Source organism: Cherax quadricarinatus, chromosome 84 (assembly GCF_038502225.1).
Source record: "Cherax quadricarinatus isolate ZL_2023a chromosome 84, ASM3850222v1, whole genome shotgun sequence".
Classification (NCBI taxonomy): domain Eukaryota; kingdom Metazoa; phylum Arthropoda; class Malacostraca; order Decapoda; family Parastacidae; genus Cherax; species Cherax quadricarinatus.
The window spans coordinates 2272380-2284714 of record NC_091375.1 but is presented as its reverse complement, the minus strand read 5'-3'; positions in this window follow the sequence as shown (position 1 = coordinate 2284714).

Here is a 12335-nt window from a genome sequence, read left to right as displayed (position 1 = left end):
GTTATACACTACAATGTTATACACTACAATGTTATACACTACAATGTTATACACTACACTGTTATACACTACACTGTTATACACTACAATGTTATACACTACACTGTTATACACTACAGTGTTATACACTACACTGTTATACACTACAATGTTATACACTACAATGTTATACACTACACTGTTATACACTACACTGTTATACACTACAATGTTATACACTACAATGTTATACACTACAATGTTATACACTACACTGTTATACACTACAATGTTATACACTACACTGTTATACACTACACTGTTATACACTACAGTGTTATACACTACACTGTTATACACTACAATGTTATACACTACAATGTTATACACTACAGTGTTATACACTACACTGTTATACACCTCAATTATTAATATATATGTTATATTATTAAATTATGTATGATATATTGATTTAAGTCATTTTAGTTTTCTCAAAACAAAACAATATTTGAACATAGGTTAAGACTACTCAGACATGCTATATAGTAAGACTATTAAGTGATCCCAGGTAGTTACTCTATTATATTTGAATGGGGTGAAAAATCTGGGGTGAGCAATTTAGGACAAGTGTGGAGAGACACCTGTCTGCTTCCTGGTCAATGAACTACGCTCACCGCTCTCAGAGTATGTATACTGAGAGGTACATGTGTCTCTCTTAGTGTATGTATACTGAGAGGTACATGTGTCTCTCTTAGTGTATGTATACTGAGAGGTGTTTGTAGATGAATGGTTCATAGAACCGACATGTTGATAAATTAGACACATGTGCAACTCTTGGGTATCTTTATTGAGGAAACGTTTCGCCACACAGTGGCTTCATCAGTCCATACAAAGGAGAATCTTGAAGAACAGGAGGAGAATGAGGTAATCAGTCCCTCAACCTTAATTTATTTATACACACTCATCTGAGTTTTCTTTGATTTTATCTTAATAGTTCTTGGTCTTATTAATTTTCCTTTTATATCCATGGGGAAGTGGAATAAGAATCTTTCCTCCGTAAAGTCGATGTGGTCAGTCCATCAAGATTGATGGACTGACCACATCGACTCAAGGTTGAGGGACTGATTACCTCATTCTCCTCCTGTTCTTCAAGATTCTCCTTTGTATGGACTGATGAAGCCACTGTGTGGCGAAACGTTTCCTCAATAAAGATACCCAAGAGTTGCACATGTGTCTAATTTATCATACTGAGAGGTACACGTGTCTCTCTTAGTGTATGTATACTGAGATGTACATGTCTCTTAGTGTATGTATAGCGAGAGGTACACGTGTCTCTCTTAGTGTATGTATACCGAGAGGTACTGTACATGTGTCTCTCTTGGTGTATGTATACTGAGAAGTACATGCATCTCTCGATATATATACAAACACTGATCTCTGGCTGAAGGAGACTCGAACCTACGAACCTTAGGACAAGGTACGCAGTGCTTTACTAATCTACCCAGACTGGACAATACCTTGGCGTGTAGCTTGCGCTACACGTTTGATCCAAGGCAGCCGCTTTCAGGGAGAAGGCTGGCTGCCTTGGATCAAACGTGTAGTGCAAGCTACACGCCAAGGTATTGTCCAGTGTGGGTAGATTGGTAAAGCACTGTGTACCTTGTCCGGAGTCTTGAGACTCTCTGACCGCGGGTTCAATCCCGGCCGGGGTATGGCTTGTCCTAAGATTCGTAGGTTCGAGTTTCCTTCAGCCAGAGATCAGTGTTTGTGTATATTTCGCCTGCTCTCGCGAATTCCTTGCATATATATATATATATATATATATATATATAAAAATATATATATATATATATATATATATATATATATATATATATATATATATATATAGTGCCGAATAGATAAAACTTGCGATTTTGAATTAAATAGCAATGCTCTTCTTGCCGAATAAGGCAAGCGAAAATTTGTGTATGCAATAATTTCGCAAAAATCATTCTGAACCTAACGGAAAAAAATATATTTCATTGTATTTGTTTATTATTAAACTATTTTAAACTTATTTAAAATATATTTAGTTGGATTAGGCTAAATTAAATTGCGCTTGTTATACTAAAGTTAGGTAAGTTTTCTAAAGCTCTTTTGGTGCAAAATTATTAATTTTTACATTAACGTACATAAAAAAAATTATCTTTAAACGTATAAGAGAAAATTTTAGAAAGAACTTAATTTTAAACAAGTTCTTCCTAATTGACCAATTTTACCTATTCGGTATGACACACACACACACACACACACGCACACATGCACACACGCACACATGCACACACACACACACGCACACACACCCACATGCACACACACACGTACACACGCACACACACACACACACACACACACATGCACACACGCACACACGCACACACACACACACACGCACACACACCCACATGCACACACACACGTACACACGCACACACACACACACACACACACACACACACACACACACACACACACACACACACACACACACACACACACACACGCACACACACACACACGCACACACACACACACACACACGCACACACACACACATGCACACACACACGTACACACGCACACACACACACACACACACACACACACACACACACACACACACACACACACACACACACACACACACACACACACACACACACACAAAATCGGCCTGACGACACTGGAGGACAGGAGGGTCAGGGGAGACATGATAACGACATATAAAATACTGCATGGAATAGACAAGGTGGACAAGGACAGGATGTTCCAGGGAGGGGACACAGAAACAAGAGGCCACAATTGGAAGTTGAAGACACAAATGAGTCAGAGAGATAGTAGGAAGTATTTCTTCAGTCATAGAGTTGTAAGGCAGTGGAATAGCCTAGAAAATGACGTAGTGGAGGCAGGAACCATACACAGTTTTAAGACGAGGTTTGATAAAGCTCATGGAGCGGGGAGAGAGAGGGCCTAGTAGCAACCGGTGAAGAGGCGGGGCCAGGAGCTAGGACTCGACCCCTGCAACCACAAATAGGTGGGTACAAATAGGTGAGTACACACACACAGTGGGTGCAGACGTGGGGGCACAAGGCGTGCAGTAACTGCTAGCAGTAATCAGTGGTAGTGACAACGTCAGTGAACAATCCTACGAGTGATAACTAAAGTTATTAGTTAAAAAAAAGTCGAGAGGAAGCCTGAAATCATTAATATTTCGAAGAGGCAAACCGTTAGTGGCTAGTAGGCACCTGTTGCCACACAGATTCAAATATACAAAGATCAAAGTGAGTGTGGAAGCGGGTGTTCAAGAATTACCAGCGTTTGGATAACAAGTGAAATGTGGGGCACCATACAGTGAGAGGGAAAACGTTAATAAGCAAAAGGAGAAAGGAATAATAAAACATATAATAAGGGAAAGTGGCAGAGTAGGCCTGCTGAAGCAGTGATGTCACAACAAGTGGCGTGCCATTATTCATATAAAGTGAAGTGTATATAATGTTAAGTGTATACTATCATAAGTGAAAAGTGAAATCACGTGAGGAATGCGGGATGTATGAGCATATATGGTTATAAACATCACAGGTGAAAGATCTCCAAAATAGTGATAGAAGGCCTATGTACGACGACTACGTCATCACCCCCAATGGAAATAAGTCACTCTGACTTTTTTGGGTTATCCTAGGTTCTCTACACATATGCTGCTATGTATGATAATTCTATGTAACTGTATTTGTGTATACCTGAATAAATTTACTTACTTACTTACCCACACCCCACAACACACACAACCCACATCACCCACAACACACACAACCCACATCACCCACACCCCACAATTTTTTTCTCGTTTTAACTAATTTCATCAGAAAGTCACAACAACAACAACCCACAACTTATAATCACACCTTTGAATAACCTCAAAACACCATTTGAGTACTCCCAAATACACCACTGAATACTACTAAAACACCACTGAATACACTCAAAACACCACCAAAATCACCATAAACTAAGATCAACACCCGCATCCCACAACACCCACAACCCACAACACCCACATCCCACATCACCCACAACCCACATCACCAACAACCCACAACACCCACATCCCACATTATTTTTCTCGTTTTAACTAATTTCATTAGAAAAAGTCACAACAACAACCCACAACTTATAACCACTTTTCAGCATCTCTAGTTCGACTACATTACCCACAACCCTCATCAATTACCAATTTATTCACATTTTTTTCCCCTTCTTTTTACTGAATCTTAAATGTAATACACATTCCTCTTTACATTACTAAAATTCTAATAAAATCCTCTCCATACCCATGTCCTTGTATCCACATAAATTGATATTATACTCGTATCAACTAATCTCACTACCCAACTATTGCGACATGTTTCAACACCCTCCATTCTTTTCCAATATATCATAACTTTTCAATTCTATAATTTCTTTTTAAAATATTCACACATTACCTTTATTTTCAGTAAAATCCCCCATATTTCATTAAATTTCTAATACAACCCTCCCCATACCCCTCTCCATCTCACCCGCATTTCTTCACATCCACTCACCCATCTCCCAACACACCTCTTCTGAACACACACAAAAATCACATTTCACATCCACAAATGCATCTCATCACCCATCTCAAATCCACTAAAATCACTGTAACCAAGATATTCACAAAACTCTATGACCACCTAACACACACACACACACACACACACACACCTAACCTAACCTAACCGAACCGAACCTAACCTAACCTAACCTAACCTAACCTAACCTAACTTAACCTAACCTAACCTAACCTATCTTAACCTAACCTAACCTAACCTAACCTAACCAAACCGAACCGAACCGAACCTAAGCTAACCTAACCTAACCTAACCTAACCTAACCTAACCTAACCTATCCTAACCTAACCTAACCTAACCTAACCTAACCTATCCTAACCTAACCAAGCCTAACCTAACCTAACCTAACCTAACCGAACCTATCCTAACCTAACCTAACCTAACCTAACCGAACCTATCCTAACCCAACCTAACCTAACCTAACCTAACCTAACCTAACCTAACGTAACCTAACCTAACTCAAATACACTAAAATCACTGTAACCATGATATTCACAAAACTCTATGACCACCTAACACACACACACACACACACACACACACACACACACACACACACACACACACACACACACACACACACACACACACACACAGGAACCATACACAGTTTTAAGACGAGGTTTGATAAAGCTCATGGAGCGGGGAGAGAGAGGGCCTAGTAGCAACCGGTGAAGAGGCGGGGCCAGGAGCTAGGACTCGACCCCTGCAACCACAAATAGGTGAGTACAAATAGGTGAGTACACACCTCACTTTACTTTGAACACCTTCAAAACACACTCTTACATCATTTGAGACCACCTTTTCTCAATATCTCTCATCCACAACCTTTATCATCTCACTACAGAACAACCCCAAAATTACTTCGAACACTCTCATAAATCATTTGAGTACTCACATAAACACCTTTGAACATTTCCAAACAACACTGAAGCACTTCCAAAATATAATTTTGATTACTCCCAAATAAGATTTATCATCTCTAATTTATCTACACTTACACATGTCATTAACTGAAATTACAACACATCCACCATACTACTCCCTCAGTCTCCAGACTTTACAACATTAACACAAAAACTAACTCAGACACTTATGACATGAGACATTACCATATCTAACACACTGACTAACTTTGAACCAACTCTAAACACCACTGATCTTCTTCAAAAAATACTCTGCACATCATTTGAACACCTTCAAAAAACACCATCAAACACCTCCGTATACTCCCAAAACACTACTGATTACTACCAAATCACCGTCAAAATCACCAGAAACTAAGTTTAACATCACCATCCAACATCCTTTTTATAGAAATCCCCTCAAATCACTATAACCAAGAACTCCCTCCCCATTTGGCGCATAAAAAAAAAGCATGAACACAAACCTAATACGCAAACACTTAGTACATGATCACCATCAACTGAAAACATTTCTTGTACACACATAATCTAAGACAACCACCAACTACAATCACCCATATTCACTTACCTCAAAAATCACTAATATCACAGAAAACACTCATTTTTATAAACATTTCACACACAAAAAAATCATATTTGACAATATCTAAGCGCACTCACCTCACTACCACCAACACACGATGTCACACCTCACAGGACTGACGAGCTCACCTCCAGTGACGTCACACTCCCATTGTGTTACTTTGTGGTTGGTAACATCACACCCAATTCACCTTGTTTCAACCTGCTGTACCCTACCTAACTTAACCTTACCTATCTTAACCTAACCTAGCCTAACCTAACCTAACCTAACCGAACCTATCCTAACCTAGCCTAACCTAACCTAACCTAAGCGAACCTATCCTAACCCAACAAAACCTAACCGAACCTAACCTAACCTAACCTAACCTAACCTAACCTAACCTAACTCAAATACACTAAAATCACTGTAACCATGATATTCACAAAACTCTATGACCACCTAACACACACACACACACACCTCACTTTACTTTGAACACCTTCAAAACACTCTCATACATCATTTGAGACCACCTTTTCTCAATATCTCTCATCCACAACCTTTATCATCTCACTACAGAACAACCCCAAGATTACTTCGAACACTCTCATAAATCATTTGAATACTCACATAAACACCTTTGAACATTTCCAAACAACACTGAAGCACTTCCAAAATATAATTTTGATTACTCCCAAATAAGATTTATCATCTCTAATTTATCTACACTTACACATGTCATTAACTGAAATTACAACACATCCACCATACTACTCCCTCAGTCTCCAGACTTTACAACATTATCACAAAAACTAACTCAGACACTTATGACATGAGACATTACCATATCTAACACACTGACTAACTTTGAACCAACTCTAAACACCACTGATCTTCAAAAAATACTCGGCACATCATTTGAACACCTTCAAAAAACACCATCAAACACCTCCGTATACTCCCAAAACACTACTGATTACTACCAAATCACCGTCAAAATCACCAGAAACTAAGTTTAACATCACCATCCAACATCCTTTTTATAGAATTCCCCTCAAATCACTATAACCAAGAACTCCCTCCCCATTTGGCGCATAAAAAAAAAGCATGAACACAAACCTAATACGCAAACACTTAGTACATGATCACCATCAACTGAAAACATATCTTGTACACACACACATAATCTAAGACAACCACCAACTACAATCACCCATGTTCACTTACCTCAAAAATCACTAATATCACAGAAAACACTCATTTTTATAAACATTTCACACACACACAAATCATATTTGACAATATCTAAGCGCACTCACCTCACTACCACCAACACACGATGTCACACCTCACAGGACCGACGAGCTCACCTCCAGTGACGTCACACTCCCATTGTGTTACTTGGTGGTTGGTAACATCACACCCAACCCACCTTGGTTCAACCTGTTGTACCCTACATTATCTAAGAACACTATATCCAAGACGATTACCAGATTTTATGACCCCACCACCAAGATCACAGAAAACACACATTTTTATAATTATTCACACAAAAATCACGATCACCAATTCCATATCACCCACATCTTATACATTTCAATCACAAATTTAAGACATGAGACATACACACCAAATCTAAGACATTCACCTCCAACTAAGACATACACATCTTAACTAAGACATACACCAAAAACCTATACTTGACATATTGCGGTATGAATATTCATACCGCATTTATGAACATTAAAATGGTATAAAATACCGACAGATTGTTAGGTAAGACACATATGCAACAGTTAGGTATCTTTATTTCGAAACGTTTCGCCTACACAGTAGGCTTCTTCAGTCGAGTACAGAAAAGTTGATAGAAGCAGAAGATACTTGAAGACGATGTAATCAGTCCATCACCCTTAAAGTTTTGAGGTGGTCAGTCCCTCAGTCTGGAGAAGAGCATTGTTCCGTTGTCTGAAACAATATGAAGTTGAAGTGACAGAAAGGGGCCTTATATAGTGCCAGGAGGTGAGACATAGGTTGCTTTGGGAGGGCAGGTCCCTCTCAAACCCAGCCATTCTCACTAGTAGAGGTTGTCGAAGTTGATGGTCTGTACCAAGATACCCTTGTGTTGCAGGCCCCTTTCTGTCACTTCAACTTCATATTGTTTCAGACAACGGAACAATGCTCTTCTCCAGACTGAGGGACTGACCACCTCAAAACTTTAAGGGTGATGGACTGATTACATCGTCTTCAAGTATCTTCTGCTTCTATCAACTTTTCTGTACTCGACTGAAGAAGCCTACTGTGTAGGCGAAACGTTTCGAAATAAAGATACCTAACTGTTGCATATGTGTCTTACCTAACAATCTGTCGGTATTTTATACCATTTTAATGTTCATTCTGTCAGACACTGCAACACAAGGGTATCTTGGTACAGACCATCAACTTCGACAACCTCTACTAGTGAGAACGGCTGGGTTTGAGAGGGACCTGCCCTCCCAAAGCAACCTACGTCTCATCTCCTGGCACTATATAAGGCCCCTTTCTGTCACTTCAACTTAATATTGTTTCAGACAACGGAACAATGCTCTTCTCCAGACTGAGGGACTGACCACCTCAAAACTTTAAGGGTGATGGACTGATTACATTGTCTTCAAGTATCTTCTGCTTCTATCAACTTTTCTGTACTCGACTGAAGAAGCCTACTGTGTAGGCGAAACGTTTCGAAATAAAGATACCTAACTGTTGCATATGTGTCTTACCTAACAATCTGTCGGTATTTTATACCATTTTAATGTTCATTCTGTCAGACACTGCAACACAAGGGTATCTTGGTACAGACCATCAACTTCGACAACCTCTACTAGTGAGAACGGCTGGGTTTGAGAGGGACCTGCCCTCCCAAAGCAACCTACGTCTCACCTCCTGGCACTATATAAGGCCCCTTTCTGTCACTTCAACTTCATATTGTTTCAGACAACGGAACAATGCTCTTCTCCAGACTGAGGGACTGACCACCTCAAAACTTTAAGGGTGATGGACTGATTACATCGTCTTCAAGTATCTTCTGCTTCTATCAACTTTTCTGTACTCGACTGAAGAAGCCTACTGTGTAGGCGAAACGTTTCGAAATAAAGATACCTAACTGTTGCATATGTGTCTTACATACCGCATTTATGTTGCATATCACATTTCCTCATCCACATCATCCCTAAAACATCCTTCCTTATTCATTCCGTATATCTCCTAGAGTTGTTTTAACCCCGACGGCCCATCATGACATTAGGAGCCAGAGCAACCATCACCACTCCAACACCACCTACTACACTCTGGCTCCTACGTTGTGATGGGCCCGTCGGGGTTAAAACAACTCTAGGAGATATACGGAATGAGGGACTGACCACCTCAAAACTTTAAGGGTGATGGACTGATTACATCGTCTTCAAGTCTCTTCTGCTTCTATCAACTTTTCTGTACTCGACTGAAGAAGCCTACTGTGTAGGCGAAACGTTTCGAAATAAAGATACCTAACTGTTGCATATGTGTCTTACCTAACAACCTGTCGGTATTTTATACCATTTTAATGTTCAATCTGTCAGACACTGCAACACAAGGGTATCTTGGTACAGACCTACAATCAACTTGGACAACCTCTACTAGAGAGAACAGCTGGATTTAAGAGGGACCTAACCTCCCAAAGTGACCTACGTCTCACCTCCTGGCGCTATATAAGGCTCCATCCTGTCACTTCAACTCCATATTGTTTCAGACTACCGAACAATGCTCTTCTCCAGACTGAGGGACTGACCACCTCAAAACTTTAAGGGTGATGGACTGATTACATCGTCTTCAAGTCTCTTCTGCTTCTATCAACTTTTCTGTACTCGACTGAAGAAGCCTACTGTGTAGGCGAAACGTTTCGAAATAAAGATACCTAACTGTTGCATGTGTGTCTTACCTAACAAGTGTGTTGTTGTTGTGACTTTCTGATGAAATTAGTTAAAACGAGAAAAAAATTGTGGGGTGTGGGTGATGTGGGTTGTGTGTGTTGTGGGGTGTGGGTGATGTGGGTTGTGTGTGTTGTGGGGTGTGGGTGATGTGGGTTGTGTGTGTTGTGGGGTGTGGGTGATGTGGGTTGTGGGTGTTGTGGGATGTGGGTGTTGTGGGTGTTGTTGTCGAACTAGAGATACCGAAAAAGATGTTATAAGTGGGTTGTTGTTGTGCCTTTTTCTGATGAAATTAGTTAAAACGAGAAAAAATTGTGGGGTGTGGGTGTTGTGGGTTGTGGGTGTTGTGGGTGATGTGGGTTGCGGGTGTTGTTGTCGAACTAGAGATACCGAAAAAGTGGTTATAAGTTGTGGGTTGTTGTTGTGACTTTTTCTGATGAAATTAGTTAAAACGAGAAAAAATTGTGGGGTGTGGGTGATGCGGGAAGTGGGTGATGTGGGAAGTGGGTGTTGTGGGTTGTGGGTGTTGTGGGATGTGGGTGTTGATCTTAGTTTATCGTGATTTTGGTGGTGTTTTGAGTGTATTAAGTGGTGTTTTAGTAGTATTCAGTGGTGTATTTGGGAGTACTCAAATGGTGTTTTGGAAGTGTTTCAGTGTTGTTTGGAAATGTTCAAAGGTGTTTTTGAAGGTGTTCAAATGATGTGCAAGAGTACTTATGAAGGTGTTCTGAGAGTATTCAAAGGTGATTTGGGGGTGTTCGAATGATGTTTTTGGAGTATTTAAAGGTAATTGATGGTGTTTTTTTGGTGATGTTCAAAGTAAAGTGTTTGAGTTAGTTTTTGTGATAATGTTGTGAAGTCTGGAGACTGAGGGAGGAGTTTGTGGGGATGAGTTGTAATTTAATGAAATGTGTAAGTGCAGATAAATTAGAGCTGTCATATCTTATTTGGGAGTATTCAAAATGATATTTTGGAAGTGTTTCAGTGTTGTTTGGAAATGTTCAAAGGTATTTTTGTGAGTATTCAAATGATTTATGAGAGTGTTTTGAAGGTGTCAAAGTAAAGTGAGGTGTGTGCGGCCATCGCGTGACGTCACTGACATAGGGGGAAGTCGACAAGATTCAGCTTGTATGTGTGAGGTCATCACGTGACGTCACTGACCGCCGAGTAAACACACTTTTTAGTTCATTTAACTTAATGAGAGGAATACTGACGTCACACTTGTTTATACCTGTAGTAAGAGAGAGCACCATGCCCCCATAGGAGGAGTTCATTTGAATGCTTACCCCCAGAGGGGGGAATCCAAAAAAACTCGATCCAAGGAGATGGAGGAGAAATACTTGATCCCAGGAGATCATAAGAATTTCGAAACCCCATAGGGGGGGAATCCAAAAAACTTGATCCGAGGAGATGGAGTCTTTGTATTATCGAGAAAACTTGATCCATGGAGATGGAGTCTTGGTATTATCGAGAAAAAAAAATCTTGATCCAAGGAGATCATAAGAATTTCGAAACCCCATAGGGGGGACTCCAAAAAAAAACTTGATCCGAGGAGATGGAGTCTTTGTATTATCGAGAAAACTTGATCCATGGAGATGGAGTCTTGGTATTATCGAGAAAAAAAATTTGGGGTGGGGGTGAAAGTGGGAGGGGGGAACCTCAAAAATTTGATCCGAGGAGAGCACAAGAAATTCAAAAAAAAATTGAAAAAAATCGGAAAAAAATTCGGGGCGCGGGGGCGATCCGGACGACGCTGCAGAAGGCGCAGTAGAAGGTGCGGGGCGGGGCGCGAGGGGCGCGGGCTGGGCGCGAGGGGGCGCGAGGGGGCGCGGGGGGACGCGGGAGGCGGGGGGGGGGGGTCGCGGGGAGCGCGGGGGGGTCGCGGGGGGCGCGGGGGGGTCGTCGGCGGGGGTCGTGGGCGGGGTTAAGGTCATTAGCACATAGGTGTGAAAAAGGTCATTAGCACATAGGTGTGAAAAAGGGACCGCTCAGAGGGGACCGCTCAGAGGAGGAAGCCACTGAGAGGTAGGGACTGCTCAGAAGAAACCGGTACTACTTATATATATATATATATATATATATATATATATATATATATATATATATATATATATATATATATATATATATATATATATATATATATATATATATATATATATATATATATATATATATATACTTTAAATATCCGTTTTAGGTATTAGAGTATCCCTGACTGGTGACATACAACCATTTA